Here is a 26,593-nt window from a genome sequence, read left to right on the forward strand (position 1 = left end):
CCCCAATAAATGTTCCTCAAATTAAAATGAATTGAATTTCTTCTTTCTCAGCAGATAGAAGAAAATGGCTATTTGGGGTACTGAAAATGGCAGTGAAGTGACAGAATTCATCCTGGTGGGTTTCTCCAACTATCCAAAATCCCAGGTTGCTTTTATTGCACCATAGTAGCAGTTTACCTGATCACATTGGTAGGTAACAGTCTAATCCTCGTCATGGTTAGAGTTGATGACCAGCTTCTCACCCCTATGTATTTTTTCCTAAGTAAGCTGTCCTTCCTCGATATCTGTTACTCTAGCAATTCAGTACCTTTTTGGTTGTTCAATGGTTTAAAAGACTACCCTACCATTTTTTATACTAGCTGTTATGGTCAGATGACAACCACTATTTTTCTGGGGATGACAGAGTGTTTCCTCCTTGCTATCATGGTTTATGATAGATTTATTGCAATATCTAATCCCGTGTTACACCATCATTATGAACAACCAGGTCTGCATACAGTTGGCCATGGTGACTTGGGCCAGTGCCTTCCTTTTAGCAATAATACTGATCATTGCAATTCCTGCCCATTTTTGTGGATGCAATGTCATCAATCATTTTACCTGTGAGGTCCAGGCCCTATTGAAGCTCACCGGCTCAAACACCCCAGTCAGACTTATTCTGGGTCTGGTCATAGGCATATTAACACTGCCCCTACCTTTTATCTTCATTCTCATCTCCTATACTCGCATTGTGGTTGTCATGCTAAGGATCCACTCTGCAGAGGGCAGGCTCAAAGTTTTTTCCACCTATAGGTCCCATATGACTGTGGTCACCATATTTTATTGAACAGCCATCTACATGTACCTGAAACCTCAGTCAAGGGAGTCCCAGGACCAGGGTAAAGTCATCTCTGCATTTTATGGTGTTGTAACTCCTATGTTGAACCCCCTCATTTACACCTTGAGAAACAAAGATGTGAAAGATGTCCTAAGAAAAATTATTTGAAAGAAAGAATCCTAGAAAGGACATGAATATCCCATGGAGGTTCATCTAACTGACAGCTTGACACTGACTTATAAAAATAACAAGGTATAAATAGCAAAATATTTTCATAAGACCATTAGTTTCAAATGCATTTCTTCTATTTCCAACAAGCATGTGATAAAGAATATCCTCCCACTGAAAAAGATATGTTAAACATTTACAATGCCATTCATTTACATAATAAATTATACAGGACAATCTTGTGGGAGCATTTATAAAACAAAATAATAATTAGTACATTTGAATCCTATGCAGTTATGTCATTTTACTGAAAGAGAAATATTTCAATATTCTAAGATTCTCTTTGGTAGATGGTAAAGAGCAAAGTTGCAAAATGGACATTTTTTCTCTTGATGCTTTTTCTATGAGGTATATCATTACCCAAGCTTCAGAGAAAGATGAATGTGAGTGTGCAGAGAGGAAAATTACTCAACTGCTACATAAGACTTCCACATAGAAGGCCTTCTGATGAAGCAAAAAGCCCTTCAAGACTGTGTAGGTACCGAGGGCCAGAAATGATGACCCTATGGAACTTACAATTACATGTCTGGATAAGTAGATCAGGACCCATTTTCTCTGTCAACGTACCGTAGTCACGAATAATCGCATGCTGCTTCCAAAGTTGACCTCACAGAGAAAATCTAATCCCTTTAAAACTCCTTAACAAACAAGAAAATGTGTACTGTATTTTTGGATTATAAAAATTCTAATGTTCATTATTTTTAAATACATGAGGCAGGTAGAGAAAAAAATAAAAAAGCACCTGTAATCCCAACACTCAATGAGGCTTACATTGGTTCTAGAATCCAGCAGACATGTGTTTAAGACTGAGACTTATGGCCATGTGGGATTTCTTACTTTCCATCTCTCAGTTTCAATTTTCTCATCTGTAAAATGGGGATTACAAGAGTGCCTACCCCACAAAGCTGGTTTGAGAATGAAATGAGATGATGCATGTTAATCTTCTATCATATGTTCGGCATGTGGTGGACACTGAATACATGTCAGCCAAAAAAGAAAAACACTGTCAATTCACTCTCTAACATCTATACCCATTATATGAGTGTTCATTCATTTATGTCTGTACCAATAATGACTGTATCTTTTTAAAATAATTTATGAGAATATGATACACTGAAAAAAATAGGTTCTGTTGTCTTAATGTGAATTTATCTTATTAGAGATGAGGCTGAATATGTTTCCCATGTTCATTGGTCAATTGTATTTCAAGAGTCAGGGTCTTTGTCATTGGGTCAAAATGACAATGAATCAATCCAATTTTGGAAACAGAAAATGCTGCGGTGGGCTACTTGTGACCAATAAAAAGCCCCCAAATTTATTTCAACATTGATTCACTTCACCACTGTTTCCAGATAAATCTTGACAGGCAGATCCCAGTTTGATCCATTCTATTTCACTCTGTAAGTAAGAAATTAATACCTAATTGGTCACCAACACAAGCCGACAGAAGACTATTGTAAATGAAAATGAAAATTAAAGTGTGGGAATGCCAACAGAGAACTTTTTAGAAAGGGAATCTATGGTGTTATGCAAACTTTGTTGTAACATTGCCATTTTAACCTTGAACAAATTCTTTTGTAAGTTTTATTTCTGGTGTTTCTAATACTCTTCATTTAACCTAAAGCACTCCTGAAACAAAACGGAAGGTACTAATAACTAACTAACAAGACATGGTGAACAGATAAAGTCAAACACTAGAGGGGGGAAACAAACATGATTCCTCAAAAGGAAAAAAAAAAAGGAGTGAAACTGCAAACCTAATACTTATTGGAGTTTGATCATTTTCATTAGGGACTAAGAAGAGGTAGAGAAGAACAAGCAATGAGATGTGACTTTTGCTGACAGAAAGAAATTTATTGGGGAGAGGCAGGGACGTTTTTAGCTGCAAGAGAAAATTAGACAGGTGAACTAATGTCTTCCCTTTTGATTACCTCAGGAAGAAGTTAGACAGGGTTCTCTCTGGAGAGAGAAATATGTTACATCTGGAAGTGGAGAACAAGCCGCAGGAAAATTTCTGACACGAAATCAAGACTGGATGAACAGAAAGTGTAAGTAAGAGATTATAAGAACAACTAATCAGACATATGTGCATAAGTTGCCTTTCTGTTAAAAGTGTATTGGGAAAGTTGTCTTCAAAATGAACAAGTTTGACTTATAATAAACAAAGCAATACTTTGGAAGTATCTATGCCTTGGGAGGTGTTTAAATTTCTTATCTCTGCCAAACAGCACTTATGACTTGCAGCTGATTATGGGCAACTCTGCCTCCCCGCACACCATCTTCTCATAACGTGTGCCAAAATCACCAGGCGACGTCTTAGAAGGTTGAACTGACCCCTTCAAAATCAACATAACTGAGAAAAGAGCTTTGCGCTATGTCCTGGCAGCAGGAGAGAAAAAAGAAAGAGAAAGAAAGAAAGAAAGAAAGAAAGAAAAGAAAGAAACACTTGAGAGCCCCCAGTGTTCAAAAGAAAGAAATTTATAATTTTTAAAAAGCTAAGAAACTATCATTGGCTTTTGAGTGAGTCTGTCAACACACCGGTACTAATAAGAAAGTGAAATTAATTGTCTGTTGCATGCTCCTTGAGTTTCAACAAGTCATGAAAACAGAACTATTAAAGCCACTCTTTTCATCATATGGAAACGAGCACACAGAAAATGGCTCACTTATTCCTGCAACATTTTTGTTGTTTTGGTTAAAACAGTCACCCGATAGGGGCACCTGGGTGGCTCAGTCGGTTAAGCGTCCAACTTCCGCTAAGTTCATGATTTCATGGTTTGTGGGTTCGAGCCCCACATCGGGCTGTGGGCTGACAGCTCAGAGCCTGGAGCCTGCTTCAGATTCTGTGTCTCCCTCTCTCTCTGCCCCTCCCCCGCTCGCACTCTGGCTGTCTCTCTCTCTCTCTCTCTCTCAAAAATAAATAAACATTAAAGAAATAAAAAAATAAAACAGTCACTAAAGTTTTTTTCACTAACCTGTTTGAGTCAATGGCCCTGTATACTAGTATTTGCCATCCCACATACACACAAAGACATGCACACACAGACTTTATTGTTAGAAAGACCTCGTTTGAATTGAGACTTTTGATATTTAAAAGACCACTTCTTGGGGGCGCCTGACTGGTGCAGCGGGTAGAACATGTGACTCTTGACCTCAGGGCTGTGAGTTCACGTTCCATGTTGGGCATGGAGCCTACTTAAAATTAAAAATAAAATAAAATACCATTTTTTAGCTGTGCATCCTTGGGCAAGTTACTTTAACCTTCCTCATACCCCCATCCTCATCTATGCAGTTGATAACAATAGTAATATTCATTATAATAATAATGTCTTTACTTCATAGGGTTGCTATGAGGATCAAATAAGATCAACAATGTAGAACACCTAGCACAGTATTGTCAAATAGGAAGCCAATGAAATATTAATTATTTTTACTATCCTTATCATCATTAAATATTATATAACTCTGGCACCAGAGATCCTGTATGTTGAAATACCTAGTTTATTCTGTGTGTAGCAAGGTTATCACACTTCACTTGGCTGAATCCCATACCTGAAATTATGGAAAGCATACACAGGCCTGTGTGTGTGTCTGGCTGTAAGTGTTGGAGGTTAACACTTTGCCTCTTTTTATTCCTCACTTTACTCATTCAAAGCAAAACTTATTGAGTACCTTCTATGTGTTATGTAATTTACTAGCACTTGGAATCCACAGTAAAAAAGACAAAGTTCCTGACCTTAGGTGCTAAACATTTTGATAAACAGATATTAAATAGATGATCACATATATAAATAAACGACTTTAAAAAGCATGATAAGTACTCTGAAGGAAACAAACAGGAAGCTAGAGTGAAATGTGAGATGTATTTTGGATCAGATTGTAAGATAAGATCTCTCAGAAGAAGTAATATTTAAACTGAAACTGAAGATCCATTAAATGCTTATTGTGAACTTTGAGGAGTTGAGGAAAGGGAGTGCACTAGAATAAGGGAAAAAATACCAAGGCTCTGAAGAAAGAACTGAGCATGTTAAAGGAACAGAAAGAAGACAAGTTTAGCTAGAGCTAAGTGAGCAAGGGGATGGGTAGGTGGTATAACATTCACTCCTCCCCCCTTTCCTTCCTTCCTTCCTTCCCTCCTTCCTTCCTTCCTTCCTTCCTTCCTTCCTTCCTTCCTTCAACAAGTAAACATAAATATACAAATGAATGTTTAATAAAGACACGCAGAGAAAGATAAAGACACACAGAGAGAACCTACTGTGTGTACCAGGCATTGTTCTAGGCTTTTGGGACACATCAATGAGTAAAAAATGTCTCCACATTCATAAGGCTTATGTTATGGTGCAGGAACCTAAACCATAAAAATAAATCATACAGTATGTTGTTAAAATATAAAAGCATGGTAACATAGGGAAAGATAGGATAGGCACTTCTTAAATAGAGTGATCAGAAAAGTCCTACCTGAGAATTTGGAACTTGAACAACGAGGGGGGAAGTGTGTGAATATGTAGGAAAATAATATTCCAGGCAAAGGCGCTAAAGCAGAACACATAACGTATTTGAAGAACACGAAGGAAGCCAGGTGGCTGCATGGGAATGAGCCAAAAGGAGGAAAGCAGCAGATGAGCTCAGAGAGGAACAAGGGATCAAACTGCATAGGTACTTCTTGATCATTGTAAGGACTTCAGCATTTTTAAAAAGCTTTATTGAGATATAATTCACATGCCATAATTTTACCATTTTAAATAGAACAATTCAATGCCATTTAGTAACTTGACTAAGATGTGCAATCATCACCACTAATTCCAGAATATTTTCATCATCCCTAGAAAGAAACCCTGTACACATTAGCTGTTACTCCCCATTTTCCCTTTTCCTCAGCCTCCAGTAACCACAAATGTACTTTCCATCTCTATGAATTTCCTTATTTAAGACATTTTATGTAAAGGAAATCATACAATATGTGGGTTGTTCACCTTAGCATAATGTTTTCAAGATTTATTTATGTTGATTAATGTTTTGTGGCTGAATAATATTCTAGTATATGGATATACCAAATTCATCCAGTGCTTCTCCTTATATTTTCAGAAATAATAAGCTTCAGGATGTAATACACATGTATCTGCAAAACTAGGGATATGTGGGAACCCATACTACAGGAATGTGTGAAGTTGCTAATTACTCCATATCTTAGCCAATGCAACAAAATATTCATTTAGTTTATTATAGCCACCTAGTGGACTAAAATAGGTAACCCATTGTGATTTCTTTAATGTTTATTTACTTTGAGAGAGAGAGAGTGTGTGAGCAGGGGAGGGGCAGAGAGAGTCCCAAGCAGGCTCCGTGTTGCCAGCATGGAGCCTGATGTGAGGCTCCATTTCATGAATTGTGAGATCATGACCTGAGTTGAAATCAAGAATCGGTAGCTTAACAGACTGAGCCACCCAGGCGCCCCTCATTGTGATTTTGATTGGCATTTTCCTAATAACCAATGATGTTGTGCATCTTTTTATGTGCTTTTTTTCCATTCGTTTATCTTTCGAGAAATGTATTTTCAGATCCTTTGCTCATTTTTTAATGGGGTTATTTGTTTACTATTGAGTTGAAAGAGCTCTCTTTATCTTCTATATATAAATCCCTATTTGATACCTAATTTGAAAATATTTTTTCCCATTCTGTGGGTTGTCTTTTTACTTTCTTAGTAGTATCCTTTGAGTACAAACACATTTTAATTTGATGATGTCAAGTTTATTGGGGTTTTTTGGTGTGTGCCTTGTGATTTTGGTACCATATCTAAGAAATCACTACCTAATATTTAGGCCTGTGTCACAAATATTTATACCAAAATATTTATGTTACAAATATTTATGCCTATATTTGTTCTAAGAGTTGCAAACTTTTTTAAAAAAATGTTTATGTTTATTTCTTTTTGAGAGACAGAGAGAGGCTGGAGGAGGAGTAGAGTGAGGGAGATAGAGGATCCGAAGCAGGCTCTGCATTGACAGCAGAGAGCCTGACGCAGGGCTCAAACAAATGAACTGTGAGACCATGACTTGAGCTGAAGTCAGATGCTTAACCGACTGAGGTGCCCAGGCGCCCCTTAAGAGTTGCAAGCTTTTAACTCTGACAATTAGGACTTTGGTCCGTTTTGAGTTAACTTTTGTATATGGTGTGTGGTGGGGTTTCAATTTCATCTTTTTGCATGTGCATATCCACTTGTCCCAGCACCATTTGTAGAAAAGACTGTCATTCTACCCATTGAATTGTCTTGGCACCTGTGTCAAAAATAAATTGACCAAAAATATCTGGGTTTATTATTAGATGTTCAGCTCTACTCCATTGATCAATATGTCCACCCTTATATCAGTACCACACAGTTTGTTTGCTTTTTTGAGTATAGTTGACACACAATGTTACATTAGTCTCAGGTGTACAACATAGGGATTCAATTTCTGTATACATTATGCTATGGTCACCACAAGTGTAGCCACCATCTGTCACCATACAATGCTTTTGCAATATCATTGACTATGTTCCTTATGCTGTGCCTTTTATTCCCATGACTTATTCATTCCATAACTGGAAGCCCATAACTCCCTCTCCCCTTCACCCATATTGCTTATCCCCCATTCCTCTCCCCTCTAGCAACCACCAGTTTGTTTTCTCTATTTACAGGTCTGATTCTGCTTTTTGTTTGTTTATTTATTCATTTGTTTTTTTATATTTCACCTAGGAGTGAAATCATATGGTATTTATCTTTCTCCGTGTTACTTCTTTCTTCTTTTTTTTTTTTTACTTATTTCACTTAGCATAATAACTTCTAGGTCCATGACATGTCACAAATGGCAAGATCTCACTCATTTTTATGGCTGATATTCCACTATATCTATCTATCTATCTATCTATCTATCTATCTATCTATCTAAAGATATATAGATATAGATAATCACATCTTTATCTATCCACCTATCCAATGACACTTGGGTTGCTTCCATTATATAGATAGATGATTGATAGGTAGGTAGGTAGGTAGGTAGATAGATAGATAGAATCACATCTTATTTATCTATCCACCTACCCATTGACACTTGGGTTGCTTCCATTATCTTGGCTATTGTAAATAATGCTACAATAAACATAGGGATGCATATATCTCTTTGAATTAATGTTTTCATTTCCTTTGGGTAAATACCTGCTAGTAGAATTACTGAACCATATAGTATTTCTATTTGTAATTTTTGAGGTACTTCCATACTGTATTCTACAGAGGGTGCACCAGTTTATATACCCATCAACAGTGCACAAGTGTTCCTTTTTCTCCGTTTCCTTGCTAACACTTGTTATTTCTTATCTTTTTGATTCTGGCCATTCTGACAAGTGTAAGGTGATATCTCTGTGGCTTTTATTTGCCCTGAAAATTAGTGATGTTGAGCATCTTTTCTTGCGTCTGTTGGCCAGTTGTATACCTTCTTTGGAAAAATGTCTATTCAGGTTTCTGCCCATTTTTTAATCAAATTATTTGGTTTTTTTTTTTTTTTGGTGTTGAGTTGTACAAATTCTTTATATACCTTGGATATTAACCCCTTATCAGACATATCATTTACAAGTATCTTCTCCTATTCAGTAGGTTGCCATTTAGTTTTGTTGATGGTTTCATTTGTTGTGAAAAGCTTTTTATTTTGGTGTAGTCCCAATAGTTTAGTTTTCTTTTGTCTCTCTTGCCTGAGGAGACATATCTAGAAAATTGTTGCTAATGCCAATGTCAAAGCATGTTATGTTTTCTTATAGGAATTTTATGGTTTTATGTCTCACACTTAGGTCTTCAATTAATTTTGAGTTCATTTTTGTGTATGGTGTAAGAAAGTGACCCAGTTGCATTCTTTTGCATGTGGCTGTTCAGTATTGCCACCACCATTTGTTGAAGAGCCTGTCTTTTCCCCATTGTGTATTCCTACCTCTTTTGTCATTAATTTATCATATAAATGTGGGTTTATTTCCCAGTTCTCTATTCTATTTCACTGATCTATGTGTCTATTTTTGTGCCAATAGCAAACTGTTTCGATTACTACAGCTTTGTAGTGTATCTTGAAATCTTGGATTGTGATACCTCCAGCTTCGTTCTTCCTCAAGGTTGCTTTGGCTATTCTAGGTCTTTCGTGGTTCCGTACAAACTTTAGAATTATTTGTGAAAAATGCTGTTCTGTGAAAAATGCTGTTGGTATTTTAATAGGAATTGCATTGAATCTGTAGATTGCTTTGAGTAGTATGGACATTTTAACGATATTAATTCCTCCAATCAGTGAGCATGGAGTATCTTTCCATTTGTGTTGTCTTCAATTTCTTTCATCAATGTCTTACAGTTTTCAGAGTATAGGCCCGTCACCTCCTTGGATAAGTTTATTCCTAGGTATTTTATTCTTTTTGGTGCAATTATAAATGGAATTGTTTTCTCAATTTCACTTCCTAGTAGTTTGTTATTAGTGTATAGATTCACAAACAATTTCAGTGTATTAATTTTGTATCCTGCAGCTTTACTGATTTCTTTTATTACTTTTAAATGAATAAATTGTTTTGGTGGAGTCTTCAGGGGTTCCTATGCATAGTATCATGAAATCTGAAAATAATGAAAGTTTTACTTTTTCCTTACGAAATTGATTCCTTTTATTTCTTTTTCTCAACTGATTGCTGTGGCCAGAACTTCCAGTACTAGGGTGAATAAAAGAGATGAGACTGGACAACCTTAGCTTGTTCCTAATCTTAAAGGAAAAGCTCTCAGCTTTTCACCATTGAATGTGATGTTAGCTGTGGGTTTTTCATATACAGCCTTTATTATGTTGAGGTATCTTCCCTCTAAATAGTTTGTTGACAGTTTTTATTATTAACAAATATTGAATCTTGTCAAAAGCTTTTTCTGCATCTATTGAAATGATTTTTTAATCTGTTGTTTTGTTAATGTGGTATCATGTTGATAGGTTTTCTTTATTTCAATATTTTTTGTAGTTTTCATTGTACTCCTTTTGTTAAATTTATTCCTAAGTATTTTATCCTTTTTGATACAATTGTAATTGGAATTGTTTTCTTAACTTCTTTTTTGGTTGTTCATTGCTAGTGTATAGAAATAGCACTGATTTAGTATAGTAATCTTATACCGTGAAAACTTGTTTAAAAAGAAGTTATTACTTCTAGTAGGTTTTTCTGTGGATTCCATAGAATTTCCCATATACAAGATCATAAGTCTGAATGGAGAAAGCTGTACTTCTTTTCCAATCTGGATGATTCTATTTCTTTCTCTTGCCTAATCTTCCTGGCAAAAATTGCAGTACAATGTTGAATAGAAGCGGTAAAAGTAGAAATCCTCTTCCAAGATCTTACGGGGAAAGTTTTCAGTGTTTCACCATTAATTACAATGTTAGCTGCATGGTTTTCATTGATTGATGGACTTTACCAGGCTGAAGGACATCCTTTTTGTTTCTAGTTTGCCTAATGCTTTTTTTTTATCATGAAAGGGTATTAGATTTTATCAAATTATTTAACTGTTTCCATTTAGATAATCATATGATTTTTGTCTTTTAATGAATTAATTTAAGCCAACTTTGCATTCTTGGGATAAATATTACATAATGATGGTGAAAAATTATTTTTATATAATGCTGAATTTACTTTGCTGGCATATTTTAAGGATTTTGGAGCTATATATTCAAAAGGGATACTAGTTTTTAATTTTCTTGTGAGGTCTGTCTGATTTTGATTTCAGGGTAATATTAGCTCTATTGAATGATGGGAAGTATTCCCTTCTCTTCTACTTTTGGAACATTTTGTGAAGGATTGGCGTCAATTATTCTCAAAATGTTTGGAAGGATTACACAGTTAATCCATATGGGATGGTCTTTACTTTGTGGAAAGATTTTTGATTATTAACTCAATCACTTCACTTATTATAGGTTTATTCAGATTTTCTATTTCTTCTTGAGGCAGTTTGTGTGGTTCTTGAAATTTGTTTATTTCACTTAGTTTATCAATTTTTAGTATACAATTATTAATAGTATTCTCTTATAATCATTCTCATGTTTCTAAGGTTAGTAGAGATGTCCCAAATTTGATTTCTGATTTTAGAAATTTGAGTTCTTTCTTTCTTTCTTTCTTTCTTTCTTTCTTTCTTTCTTTTTCTTTCTCTCTTCTCTTTCTTTCTCTGTCTCTGTCTCTCTTGTAACTCAAGGTAAGAGTTTATCAATTTTTGGATCTCTCCAAAGAATAAACATTTGATTTCAGTGAATTTATTATTTTTCTCTTCTCTATTTCATTTACTTTCATTCTAGTCTCTATTGTTTGTTTCTCAATGTTTTGAGTTTAGTTTTATCTTCACTTCCTAGTTTCATAATGTGAAAGCTTAGGTTACTGACTTTAAATATTTCTTTTTAAAATATAGATGTGTACAGTTATTTACCTTTTACTGATTTAGCTATATCTCATGAATTTTGGTATTTTTTGTGTTTTCACTCATTTCAAAGTATCTTCTAATTTACCTTGTCATTTTTTTCACCTATTGATTATTTAGAAAACTTAATTTCCATATATTTGGGAATCACTCTGATTTCTGCTATTAATTTCTAATTTTATTCTATTGTGATCATATACATACTTTGTATGACTTCAGTTATTTTAAATTTCTTGAAAATTGTTGCATGTTCTAGTATATGATCTATCTTGGAAATGTTTTATGTGAACTTGAGAGAAATGTTTATTCTGTTGTTGAATACAGTGTTCAGTAAGATCTTGATAGATCCAAGTAGTTTATAGTGTTGTTCAAGCCTTTTATTTTCTTGTTTATCCTCTGTCTAGTTGTTCTATCAATGACTGAAAATGCAGTATGGAAGTCTCCAACTATTATTGTTGAACTGCTTACTCCTCCTTTGAATTCTTCAGTTTTTACTTTTTGTATATTTTGGCTTTGTTGTTAGATGTAAATATGTTTATAATCGTTACTTCTCCTCGATGGATTCACACTCTCATCATTACAGAATGTTCTTCTTTGTCTATAGTAATAGTGTTTGCCTTAAAGCCTACTTTGTCCAATAATAGTTTAGGTCTACCAGCTCTATTTTAGGTACTGTTGGTATGGTGTATATATTTTCCAAATATTTATTTTCAACACATTTGTGTTTTTGAATCTAAAGTAAGTCTTTTGTAGATAGCATGTAGTTGGATTATGCTTTGATTTTTTCCTAAATCCCTTTGGCAACTTTCTGACTTTTGATTGAACAGTGTGATCCATTTACATTTAATATTATTGTTGATAAGGTAGGACTTAGATCTGTCATTTGCTATTTCTTTTCTGTATGTATCTTACTTGTCCCTTTATTCCTCCATTATTGTTTTCTTTTGTGTTAAATATAAATTTACTTATATCTCATTTTAATTCAATTGTTTCTTTTAATACATTTTTTCCTTTTTCTGTGTATAACTTTTATTTATTTATTTTAAATATGAAATTTATTGTCAAATTGGTTTCCATACAACACCCAGTGCTCATCTCAAAAGGTGCCCTCCTCAATACCCATCATCCACCCCCCCCCACCCCCGATCAACCCTCAGTTTGTTCTCAGTTTTTAAGAGTCTCTTATGCTTTGGCTCCCTTCCTCTCTAACCTCTTTTTTTTTCTTCCCCTCCCTCATGGATTTCTGTTAAGTTTTTCAGGATCCCCATAAGCGTGAAAACGTATGGTATCTTTCTCTGTATGACTTATTTCACTTAGCATAACACTCTCCAGTTCCATCCACATTGCTACAAAAGGCCAGATTTCATTCTTTCTCGTTGCCACACAGTATTCCATTGTGTATAGAAACCACAATTTCTTTATCCACTCATCAGTTGATGGACATTTAGGCTCTTAATACATTTTTGAGTAATGTACTTAGTGGTGGCTTTAGGAATTAAAATTAACATCTATTTTTATTTGTTTCTCTTTCCTTTATCTCTCTCTCTCTTTTAATGTTTATTTGTTCATTTTGGAGAGAGATGGCACAAGCAGGAGAAGGGCAGAGAGAGAGAGGGAGACAGAGAATCCGAAGTGGGCTCCAAGGTCTGAGCTGTCAGTGCAGAGCCCAAAATGGGGCTCCAATTCATGAACTGTGAGATCATGACCTGAGCTAAAGTCCAATGCTTTTACTGACTGAGCCACCCAGGCATCCCAAACATTAACATCTTAAAAAAATTTCCTTAACGTTTATTCATTTTTTGATAGAGAGAGACAGAGCGTGACTGGGGGAGGGGCAAAGAAAGAGGGAGACACAGAATCTGAAGCAGGCTCCAGGCTCTGAACTGACAGCACAGGGCCCAGCATGGGACTCAAACTCACAGAGTGTGAGATCATGACCTGAGCTGAAGTCGGATGCTTAACCAACTGAGCCACCCAGGCACCTCCAAAAATTAACATCTTAATGTATAACAATCTAGTTTGGATTAGTAACACTTAAATTTCAACAGTATAAATGAGCTTTGCTCTTGTATAAAACTCAGTTCCTTCCCCCTTCATTTGTAATTTTGTCATACAAATTACACCTTTATACCTTATAAGCCCATCAACATACTCTTATAATTAATCCTAACACTTTAAAAGAGTAATTAATCCTAACACTTTGAAAGAGTTTGAGTAGGGCAGTGATCTGACTTACATTTTAAAAGGGTTATTCTGACTGTTGTAGGAAAAATTTATTTTAATGGGGCAAGGGTAGAAGCATAAAGACTATTTAGAAGGATACTGCAAAAACCTAGGTAAAAGATGATGGTGGCTTAGAACAAGATAGAAATCAAAGTAGTAAGAAATGACAGGGTCTTTGAAATATTTGAAGGAGAAAGATCACCAGGATTCATTGATGATTTGGATCAGGAATCTTAAAGAAAGAGTTAAAGATAATTCAAATATTTATGCTCTAAACAACTGAAGGTGGGAATAATGGAAATATGGGATGCCAGGGAATATTTTGGAGAGAAGAAGTGTAGACAGCAAGATTTCAGTTTTTCACATATTAATTTTGAAATGCCTATTAAACAAAAAAGAGATAATTTCAGTTAAATACATGAGTCTAGAGTTCAGGGGAGAGATGGGAGCTGGAAACGGAAATACGGAAATTGCAAACATAGACAGTATATTCAGAGCCATGGGACTGGATGAGATCACCAAGGGATAAGTAGCTACAGAATACAAAAAAAAAAAAAAAAAAAAAGAAAATTCAAGAACTGACACCTGAGGAACTCCAACATTAAGAGGTCATGGAAAAAAGAAACTGTGAAAAAACCAGAAACAGAGTGGCCAGTGAGTTATAAAGCAAATCAGGGGAGTGCATCATCCTAGAAAACAAACAAAAAAGCAAAGGGTATCAAAAAGAGAATGATCAGCTGTGCCAAATGCTGCTGACAGGACAACTAAGATGAGAACAGATAACTGACCAGAAACCTGGCATTTTCTATGAAGTCAAATTCAGATAGATATTACTTTCCATTTTATAAATAGATTACTGAGAGAATAATTGTTCCCAAGGTTACACAGACCCTTCCCTGAAACTGATATATGTATTATATTAAAAACCACAGAAAACTCTACATTCTCACTTTTGTTTATAAATGCAAATGCACATTTTATCCTGTGAGATATGTCATACAAAAATTATTTTTTCCTTTGAATATTTAAAAAATGTTTAATGTTTATTTGTTTTTGAGAGAGAGAAAGAGCATGAGCAGGGGAGAGGCAGACAGAGAGGGATACACAGAATCCAAAGCAGGCTCCAGGCTCTGAGCTGTCAGCACAGAGCCTGATGGGGGGCTCAAACCCAGAAACAACAAGATCATGATGTAAGCCAAAGTTGGACGCCTAACAAACTGAGTCACCCAGGCGCCCCTGAGGTTTTTTTCAAAGAACCAATTTGGAATCTGATAATGGCAAAGTAGCTCTTTTGGACCAATCATCTCACAGATTTAAAAAAAAAAAAACAAAAACCCTGGACAAAACATTTAAAATTAACTATTTGAAGTCAGAAACTAGACAATATTCAACTGTTAAAAGAACAAAACCACAATGGGAAAGATCCATTTCTATCTACATGGCTTTTCTTTTGAAAGTACTACCCAGGGATTTGGTGTGAGTTGGCTAAAACACAAGCAGAAATCTCAAGTCATATTGGTTTGAGGCATCAGAGGATGGAATAGGGACTTGCCAGAGTGGCTAGTAATTAAAGGGGAAAATCTCTAAAATAAAGAGTGTCACAGAGAGGTGAGTCTCAATTTTTATATACAAACTCCTATCAAATACTTAAATGACCCCTGAACTGTGTGTTTACTGAAAAAAAGAAGAAGAAAACTGACAGAAGGCAGCAGAAATAAAGCTGAAAAACTGGAACAGAGATTTTAAGACTTGTTTACAAGAAAGAAGACAGAGTCTAGAGGCTGAATTCCACCAAGTTAGAAAACATTTCTAAATATCTTGGGCTTTCTATTAAAACTCTCAAAGGACCATGCCTTAGGAATAAAGACTATGTCCAAGGATTAAGATGTACCCCAAGACTAAGGGTAAAATAGAATCAGACTCAAATTAACAAAGTAATATGAGAGCTCCAAAAGCTTAAGATGATTAGCCAATAATTTAACTGTCAGCTAGAACAAAAATCGAAATACTCTTAGGAGGAAGAGAATAAAAAATTCTCTATAAAATATCATCAATAGTATCCACTGTGCAATCAAATATTACTAGGCATGTGATTAAAGAGAAAAATGTACATGAATTTATAAGAAAAAAGTGAGTAGAAATAGGTACCATAGTCATCCAGATGTTGAATTAGCAGAGAAGGATAATTTTAAAAAGCTATCATAATTATGTTAAAGGACTTAAAAGAAAAAGTGGTCAAAATAAGTGGACAAATGGGTATCCCAACATGGAATCTGAAACTATGAAAAAGAATCAAATGGAAATTCTAGAACTGAAAAGTATGCTATTTGAAATGAAAATTCAATAGCTTGGAGAAAGTAGAAATAAGTGATTAACAAAGTTGGAGACAGAGTGATACAAATTATTCAAAGGTTGAGTCTACTCACTACAACAACCAATAACAATAACAAAAGAAATATAGCTTAAAAATCCAATAGCAAAATTAAAATGGAATTCTAAAGTACTTGAATAATCCCCAAAAATATATTAAAAGAGGAGCAAAGGGAAAAGAACTTTTAAAAGGTGACAAAATAACAATGAAATAGTAAAATGAACTACATATTACTATCAATAATTACAATAAACACTTACGTATTAAACACTCAAATTAAACTGTAGATATTTTCAGAATGGAAGAAGGAAAACCCTAATATATTTTGTTTATAAGAAAAGCGCTTTAAATATATAGACAAATATAGGTTAAAATAAATAGTTTATAAAAGTATATAAATGCAAACAAGGAAGATAAAAAAACTAGAGTGGCTAAAATAATACCAGATAAAATAGATTTCAAGACAAAAAGTATTTTAACAGAGATAAAGAAAAGTATTTCATAATGATAACAGCCTCAATTAATCAGGAAGAAATAGCAACCATAAATACATATGTGACTAACAGTGGAATTTCAAAATAGTTGAGGTAAAATTTGACAAAATCATAATGATAACAGCCTCAATTAATCAGGAAGAAATAGCAACCATAAATACATATGTGGCCTAATAATGGAATTTCAAAACAGCTGAAGTAAAATTTGACAAAAATCAAAGGGAGAGAAATGGACAATTTCACAATCATGGTTGGAGATTTTAACACTCCCTTCTCAGCAATTGATAAGACAAGAGCAATTAGCAAACAAATAGAAGATCTGTATAGCACTATAAATACCTTGACCTAATTGATATTTATAGAACACTAATCCATATGAATACATAATGCACATTCTTTTCACTAGAATTGTGTGTGTGCTATGGTATAAAACAATAAATTTTAAAAGATTACAATCAAATAGTGTGCTTTCTGGCAACAACAGAATTAAACTACATACCAGTAATAATAAGATAACTAGGAAAGAGCCAAATATTTGGAAATTAAGAAACATAATTCTAAATAAGCCATGGATCACAGAAAAAACCACAAATGAAATAAGAATATATTTAAATGGAATTATAATTAAAATACAACTTACCAAAATTTGTAGGAGCCACTTAAAGCAGTACTTAAAGGTAATTTTATATACCAAAAGCCAACTTTTAAGAATATCAATAAAATTGATAAACATCCACCTAGACTGTTCAAGGAAAACAAACAAAAATGGCTATCAGGAATAAGAGAAGGGACATCATTATAGTTCCTAAAACAATAAAAAAGAAAAAGGAGAATATTATAAATGACTTCACACAAATAAATTTGATAATTTATTTTTTTAATGTTTATTTTTGAGAGAGAGCGAGTGCGCGCGCGCGCACGCACACAAGCAGGGGAGGGGCAGAGAGAGAAGGAGACGCAGAATCTGAAGTAGGCTGCAGACTCCAAGCTGCCAGCACAGAGCCCGATGCGGGCTGGAACCCACAAACTGTGAGATCATGACTCGAGCTGAAGTCGGATACTTAACCAACTGAGTTACCCAGGTGCCCCTATAAATTTGATAATTTAGATGAAATGTACAAAGATACAAATTACCAAAATTAATCCAACAAGAAATTGATCTCTATAACTTTATATCAATTAAAACAATTGAACTAGTAGTTTAAAGTTTTCCAGCAAAAAAAAAAAAAACAAAACTCGAAGACCACACAAAAAAATGTAATTATGTAACCTGATGGAGGTATTAGCTAAGCTACAGTGATAATCATATTGCAATATGTAAGTGTATCAAGTCAACACTGTACACTTTTATATGTCAGTTATATGTCAATTATATCTCAGTAAAGCTAAAAAAGAAAAGAAAAAAACTCTAGGATCAGATTTTTTTTTGGTAAATTTAACCAAACATTTCAGAGCAATCAATACTGTACAAACACTTTCAGAAAATAGAAGAAAACAGAATACTTCCAAAGTATTTTTTATGATTATTACATTGATAATAAAATCAGACGATGACACCACAAGGAAAAACAACAGACCAATATCCCCCAAGAACATGTATGCAAAAATTTTGAAAATAATTAGCAAATTGAATACAATTGAATGCATTAAAAGGATACTACGTTATGAGTATGTGTCTGTATCCCAGGACTGCAAGGCAGATTCAATATTCAAAAAATAAATCAATGCTATTCACTATGTAAATACAATAAAGGAGAAATATCACATGATCATTTTAATAAATGCAGAAAAAGAATTTGATCAAATTCAACACCTGTTAACGATAAAAACTCTTGGCAAACATCCTCAACCTGATTAACAGTATCTGTCATAAACAACAACAAAATTCTACTGTTAGTGTCTTTCAGGTGAAAGGCTAAATTATCTCCACCTGAGTTTAGGACCCAATTAAAGGTGTCCGCTCACACCTCTAATACTCAGTGTTGCACTGGAGGCTCTTACTAGTAAAATATGGTAAGAAAACAAAAGTAAAGAACATCAAACTGGAAAACTGTATTTGCAAACAGCAACTGGATCAACATACAAAAACCAATTTCATTTCTATGAGATGTTAATTCTCTCTGCACTGATCTGTATGTTCTACACAATCCAGTCAAAGTCCCAAAGGAATTTTTTTCTAAAATATATATCACAAACAGGGTGAAACAGGGGTTTAAGAGTACACTTATGATGAGCACTGACTAATGTACAGAATTGTTGAATCAGTGTATTATGTACCTGAAACTAATATAACACTATGTTAATTATACTTGAATAAAAATAAAATAAAACACATAACAAAAACAAAGGACCTAGGATAGCCAAACAATTCTGAAAAAAAAAAAAAAAAGTTGAATGGCTCACACCACCTGATTTGAAGACGTGCTTGAAAGCTATATTTAGAATGATCTTGCTTTAAGCATAAGTAAATAGAACAATGGATCAGCATACAGAGTCCATAATTTTGACATAGATTGCAAGGCAATTCATTAGCAAAAAAAAGGTAGTCTTTTCAAGAAATGGTGATGGAACAATCGGATATTGCAGAGAGTTGAATAGCATCCCCCCCCCCCCCCCGCCAAAATTTACATCCACCCAAAAGCTCGGAATGTGACCTTATTCAGAGAAAGTCTCTCTGGAGATATCATTAGTTAAGGATCTCAGGATGATACCATACTGGAATTAGAAAAGGCCCTAAATCCATTAACTGATGTCCTTACAAGAAGAGGAGAAAAGAAGACACATACAGAGAAGGCCATGTGAAGACAGAGGCAGACATTGAGACAAGCCAAGGAATGACTGGAGCCACTAAAAGTTGGAAGAAGTAAGGAAAGATTTTTCCCCGGAGCCTGCTGACACCTTGATTTTGTATTTCTAGCTTCTGGAACTGTGAGATAATACATGTCTGTTGTTTTAAGCCTCCCAGATTGTGGCAATTTGTTATGATACCTCTAAAAATGAATATAGATACATATAAAAAGTGAACCTCAACTCTTACCTCACACCATACTCTAAAATTAATTGAAGATGGATCCTATACCAAACTAAATGCTAAAGCCATAAAGCTTTTAGAAGAAAATATAAAATATCTTTATGACACTGGCAGTGGTAAATATTTCCTGGACAGATCACAAAAGAAATTGAACTTCACCAAAATGTAAAACTTCTGTTCTTCAAAAATACAATTAAAGAAATGAAAAGGCAAACCACCAACTGGGAGAAAAAATATTCACATTATTTCTAATCTGATAAAGTTATTATATTTAGGATATACAAGAAACTCCTAAAAATCAACAACAAAAAGACAACCCAATAAAAAAAAAAAGGCAAAAGATTTTAGCATATACTTCACAGAGAGGAAGATTGTGAATTGCCCGTAGTCATATGAAATCTACTCAGCATTATTTGTCATCAGGGAAGTGTCAATTAAAACCACAATAAGAGGGCCATCTTAAGATGAAACTGTATGAGAACTGTTTGTCTCTATACAAGGTTATTGCAATATCATTGATTATATTCGTTCTACTGTGCCTTTTATTCACATGACCTATTCATTACATAACTGGAAGCCTGTATCTCCCACTACCTTTCACCCATTTTGCCCATTCCCCCATCCCTCTTCCCTCTGGCAACCAACAGTTTATCCTCTGTATATACAGGTCTGATTCTGGTTTTTGTTTGTTTACTCATTTGTGTTTTTTTTAGATTCCACCTATGAGTGAAATCATATGGTATATGTCTTTCTCAGTCTGATTTATTTCACTTAGCATAATACCCCCAGGTCCACCCATACTGTCACAAATGACACGATCTCACCCTCTTTTATGACTGTGTAATATTGTGTATATATACCACATCTTCCTTATCCATTTGTCTATCAGTGGACACTTAGGGTGCTTCCGTGTCTTGGCTATTATAAATAATGCTGCAATAAACACAGGAATGTAGATAACTTTTCAAATTAGTGTGTTCATTTTCTCTGGGTAAATGCCCTTTGTACACTGTTGGTGGGAACGTAAATTTGTACAACCACTGTGAAAAACAGTATGGAGGTTCCTCAAAAAGTTAAAAATAGAAAAATACCATGTGATCCAATGATTTCAAAAATAGTTTTAAAAAACCAATGAGATACTCACCAGATGACTAAAATAAAAAATACCAACAACACCAATTTTCGACAAGAAAATAAAGAAACAGGAACTTTCATATATTGCTGGTGGGCATGTAAAATTTTACAAACAATTTCAAAAAACATCTGAAAACTTAAAAAAATTAAACCTGTATCTACTCTAACCCAGCAACTAGCCTCTTAGGTATTTGTCAAAGAGAACCGAAAACATATGGCCACAAAATGACTTGTTCAAAAATGTTTATAGCAGCATTATTCAACATAGCTCCAAATCAGAAACAACCCAAATTCTATCAATAGAAGAATAGGTAAACCAACTGTGGTATATTCACACCATGGACTGTTACCCAGTAATAAGAAATAACAAACAACTAATACATGCAACAACATGGATAAATCTCAAACATGTTATGTCAAGTACAAGAAGCTAGATGCAAAAAAATGCGTACTGTATGCTTTTATGAAGTTTAAGAACTGGCAAAGCTAATCTGGGGAAATGGAAAACAGAACAGTGGTTGCCAACTGAAGTAGAGACTGACTAGAAGGGAATGCAAGAGATTCTGGGGAGATCGTAGAAATATTCCATACCTTTATTGGGCTTGTGGTTACATAGGTGTACACGTCTGTCATAATTCATCAGTTCCATGCTTAAGATATGTGTATTTCACTATATGTAAATTCCACTGATTTTCAAAAAAGAAAAAGAAAACTTAAGTCTCAGAGAGGCAGAGGCAAATGGATTCCCCAAAGTTTTGTGTCAAGTTCATGTATGTGCCTTAAGACCCAGACCTCACTGTGTCAACAAATACCTTTATTCTAGGCAACTGATACTCTAACAACAAAAATGAATAATTCTATACTCTTAGCACTTCAGTCCAATCAATCCACTCCCACTTCAGTCCAATCCCAGATGTATGAAAAGCCAATCCACTGTGTCTTCCAGCTTCCCTTCTCTCTTCAGGTGCAGAACTCTGATGTGTTTCAAACTCCTAAGAGAATGGGAGTTCTTCACAGAATGCCTCACCTTTGCTCTCCACCTTACCCAAGCCATATCCCCCAAAGCAAGAATTATAAAGGCATTTCTACCACCTTATTGGGTTTATGATATTCGATGCAAAAGCCAAATAGTGAGCTGTCAGCCTTTTGCTGGAGAAGTAAAACAGTAAGACAGGCACAAGATATTATACCCCCGTGTTTATCCTGTCTTGTAATGTAACTAAAGGCTACCCCTATCCTTTACCTACTTTGCTCAAGTGGCCAAGGATTTAGGTGTTCAAAATCGCTACTGTCCAAGCATCCCCTAATATTGCTGTAGTCCCAGGCATTGCAGAGGCCCTAAAGGACTACAGTTGCAGCTCTCCACAAATACCTCTAATCTTAGATTATGCCAACTCAACAGAATAATTGGTGGTATACTCTCAGAACTACCTTATACTTCATAAAGTACTACTCTCAGTTAACACTTCCACGACATCCTCTCATCTTGAGAACCTGATGAGGAAATCTGCTTCTCAATAATAACAGTAGTTACCATTTACTGAATATTTTAATCAGGCACTGCTGTGCTTTGTTTTATTTTACCCCTAAAGCAATCCTATGAGATAAGTATGACTATTATCATATCCATTTTCCAGATGAAGAAACCGAGATGCACAGAAGTGACACAATTAGTAAGAGGCAGATGTGGGGATTTAATTCAGGATCCGCCTGACAACAGACCTCTCACTCAAATACTAAGCTATGCTGCTTTCTTGCTAAATCTTTATCAGGCCCATAGCTCGGTTTTGTTTACCAAGGAATTTTGAGCCATGAATGCAGCTTCTGACATTTTATAGTAAGTTTATCCCCACATGATGACAGGAGAAAAGGGGGAATATGATCACAGTTATAAAATTGTTTCAAGAAAATAAAGAAGGGAGAGATCACTAGCAGAATCTAGTTATCACAATATTTACCTGGACAGTCTCTGTAATCATTGCAGTGCAGGCAAGGGAAACAATAAGTCATTGCCCAGGGATCCTGTCCTTTGAGTATTCAAAAGAGAAGAACTTCTTGGCAATTGAATTTATAGACATTAAGTGCTTTCATTGCAAAGCTTGTTTTCTTTTTGAAGCCATTAACTACATTTGGAAATATTTGGGGGCCTCAAGGCAAATTGTTCAGCCTTGATGGGAATCTGGCATGACTTGCAAAGTGTTATAGAAGGAAGGTCCAGAATATGAGGCTTGATCTTTTCCTAAGCACCACAATGGGGTGCCTTGGGGTCCAGTCCTTAAAAGCTTCTACCCTCACACAAAACAGTGGAGTCATCATTTGTCAAAATAGTGAAAGACTTCTTTCAGTTCATGCCACAAGTATGAAGAATTTTTCTAGTTTTCCTGAATACTTTTCCATATTTCTTGCAACAATAGAAGATTATTCAAATTAACCTCATCCATTCAGGTATTTAACATCAATATACCCGCATTCAGAAATAAAAGGAGCTTTTCTATCTCGAGAGCTTCTTATTAACTGTTCTTATCTGGTCAAATTTCACTAGGCAGACCACAGGAAGTTGTAGATCCTAGCGCTTCCCGGATATTGGACTTTCTCCCACATCTCTGCCTGGGAACTGCCAGCTGAGTTATTGCTGTCGGAGAATTATGCAGTGTGTCTGGGCTTTGAGGTTATCTGATCAGCACAGGCATTGGTGAGTAAAGTTTACTTCCTCCCAGCCGGAGAATTATAAACTCAGAGTCTCAGGCCTGGAATAAACTAAAAGGCCATTTTGTCCAACTTGTAGTCAATGCCTGTGTCACTTGAGCATCATATTCAGGCTCCTGCAATAATAGAAGAATAAAAATAAATTTACTGAGTGCTTAATGCATACTAAGGATAATGTTTTATGCATTTCATTTAATATTTGTAACATCACTCTAACATAAAAATTATTTTACAGATGACAAAAATAAAGTTCAGAGGAGTTAGATGGTTTGGCCAAGGTTACATAGAAGTGACAGGGCCGAGAATCAAAACCATGTCTGTCTGCAGAGCCCATTCCCTTAAACACCACATTGTCCCTCGTAATTGGATTACATGAGATAATTCCCAGCTCTAATATTCCCTCATGATGTTCCTGAGAGTTGACTCATACTTGTCAAAATATCCGTATCAGTGTTAGATTCAGAAAATTCAGTTACCATGCCTGTACCTTCTCATTTTTCTTCTTTCTCTACCAAGAAAAACAACAAACCTACTTTGATTTTCAATATTAGTCCCTCTGTCCATGGTGAGAAAAAAACATATTGGTTAGCATAAAAATGAAACTGGTCATCAAATCATGAATTTTTAAGACAAAAGAAAAGCTTAATTTGAAGACAATATGGGAAATGGGAAATTTGGGAACAAAGATAAACTGGCCATAAGCCATTATTAAGTAATCCCCCAAAGTATCATTGAGTTCAAATTTAAATAGACTCAAGATCTCCTGGTCAAAATGAAACTCTCAGTTTTTCACTTGGTTCTATAAAACAGAATGGTAAGACGTGTTTGTCTGGCGTGTTCAAAGTTATTTGTATTCAGAGCTCTTTTCCCCTTCTACCTGCTGGTTTGTGACCTCTTCCAAAGCAGGGACCATGTCTTTAATTTACATCTGTTTTCATTCTGAAGTACCTATACATTTATCCTTCCAACATTTATTGAGCACTCTTTGTGTCCTTGACACTGTATTGAGCACTGGATACACTTGAAAAAATGTATTCTCCGTCTCAGTTTATTGAAGAAACTGAACTCTTAAATAGAAGTATATGCAGAGTACGGTACGAACACATCAGGTAGCACAGTGTCACACACATTACAGATGCTCAATATCCATTTGTTAAATTCAATCTACCTAAAGAGGAGTTTAGCTCAGTAAAAGGGGACCATGACCTATGAGGTAGATCAAGGCCACAGTAAGCATCGAAAACCAAGTGTCCTCAGTGCAAGTTCCCCCATGCCTCCCACTTCCCCAAATTAAGACCAGCACACAGAGACTAAGGATATCAAAATGGAAGAACCGATTCCTTAATTTTAGGTGTTTTTACTCCAACACTTTACTCTGCAAGTGTAATCTTAGGGAATATACTATTATTGTGTGGCCCAGAAATAAGTTGAGTGGGTTGAAACTGAAGATAGTACTAGAAGAGATGAAACACAAACTTTCTTGTGTCAGTACTGGTGAAAATCTTAGGGGTAGAGATGGTGGGGGTAGAAGATGGATGGGTAAAAAGTGACAAGCTAAAAGGGATATGGGGGTATGAGCCTCTGAAAATGAGGAATAGACAGTTGTATAATGTTGGTTGGTAGAGAGCAGTAAGTAAATAAATTCGTGTTTCCAGCAGAGGTAAACAGTAAACAAGACTTGGTAATCAGTAAGAAGTTGATGAAAACCAATTATCTAAGTAGATTACTGGTTGTTTTGGGATAGTTATTAGGAAAACTGTTTGGGTGGAATACTACTGCAGGAGAAAAGAGGGGGACATGCATGAGACTCCCCCATTACCTGTCTCTTCTACCCTCTGTAACCCCTCCATGGTCACATTTCTTTATTTCCTTGCACTCATCTTTCTTTTTGATCCCTAATTTTCATCAAACAAGTATTTATTTATCCCTATTGTAGATAAAACAGTATGCCAGGTAAGGACATAAATGACATGTGGTTCCTGCTCTCAAAGAGCTTACAGTCTCGAGAAGGAGATGAATAGTACAATATGTACTCAATTCACAATTTATGGAAGAAAGTGGTTAGTGTTATAACAGATGAGGAAAAAACAGAACTACTGTGAGAGAACACTAGAGGAAAATATTAATTCTGACTTAGGAGAAAGACTTCTTGGAAGAGATTAAGAAATAAATGGCTAGAATTTTACTGGAGAGAATATGGGTGGGTAGCCATTCTGGTCAGAGGGATGGGAGCAAAGTCATAGAAAATAGAAAGTGGCATGTCTGGAGAATGGTGTGTATATCAAACCTAGGGAAGCCAACTCATCCTAGTTTGCCTGTGATTTCCCAGGTTTGGGCACTGGAACTCCTGCATCCCAGGAAAACTCTCAGTCCCAGACAAATAGGGACTGTTGGTCATTCTAAATATGTGTGGGACATTGGGTACATACATCAAAGAGAGCAAATAAATAAAAGAGAAACCAAGGATCGGTGAATACAACAAACAGAAAACTAGGTAGTACAGATAATAAAGGATAATGAAAGGTACTGAATGTCAGGCTAAGAAGTTATGACTTGACTTTGGAGGCAGTAGAGAATGAAAGGGTTTTTGGATAAGGGAGTGATATAATCAAAACATAAGATTATTCTGGTAAAAAAATGTCCAGTGAAGATGAAAAGGGTAAAATATTCTTTTTTAGTTTTTATTTAAATTCCAGTTAGGTAATGTACAGTGTAATATTAGTTTCAGGTGTACAATTTAGTGATTCAACACTTCCATTTATCACCAGGTGCTCATCACAAGTGCCCTCCTCGATCTCCATCACCTATTTCACCCATTCCCGTACTCACCTCCCCTCTGGTAACCATCACTTTGTTCTCTATAGTTAAGAGTCTGTTTCTTGGTTTGCCTAGCTCTCTTTTCCCCCTTTGTTTGCTTGTTTTGTTTCTTAAATTCCACATATGAGTGAAATCATATATTTGTCTTTCTCTGACTTATTTTGCTTAGCATAATACTCTTTAGCTCCACTCAACATTTCATTCTTTTTGAGTGAGTAATATCCCATGGTGTGTGTGTGTGTGTGTATATATGTATATGTATATACATATACATGAATATATATGTATATATGTGTGTGTATACATATATATGTATATATATGTATGTGTATATATATAC

General features: G+C 35.1%; 1 pseudogene; it reads left to right on the top strand.

Moving 5' to 3' along the window:
* The first annotated feature begins 213 nt into the window (after positions 1-213).
* LOC124513830 (olfactory receptor 13H1-like) lies at positions 214-23,355 on the top strand (annotated as a pseudogene).
* The last annotated feature ends 3,238 nt before the right edge of the window (positions 23,356-26,593 follow it).

The sequence above is a fragment of the Lynx rufus genome, unplaced genomic scaffold (genome assembly GCF_022079265.1).
Source record: "Lynx rufus isolate CCGP_SWC_20201006 ecotype Redwood Valley unplaced genomic scaffold, mLynRuf1.p SCAF_19, whole genome shotgun sequence".
NCBI lineage: Eukaryota > Metazoa > Chordata > Mammalia > Carnivora > Felidae > Lynx > Lynx rufus.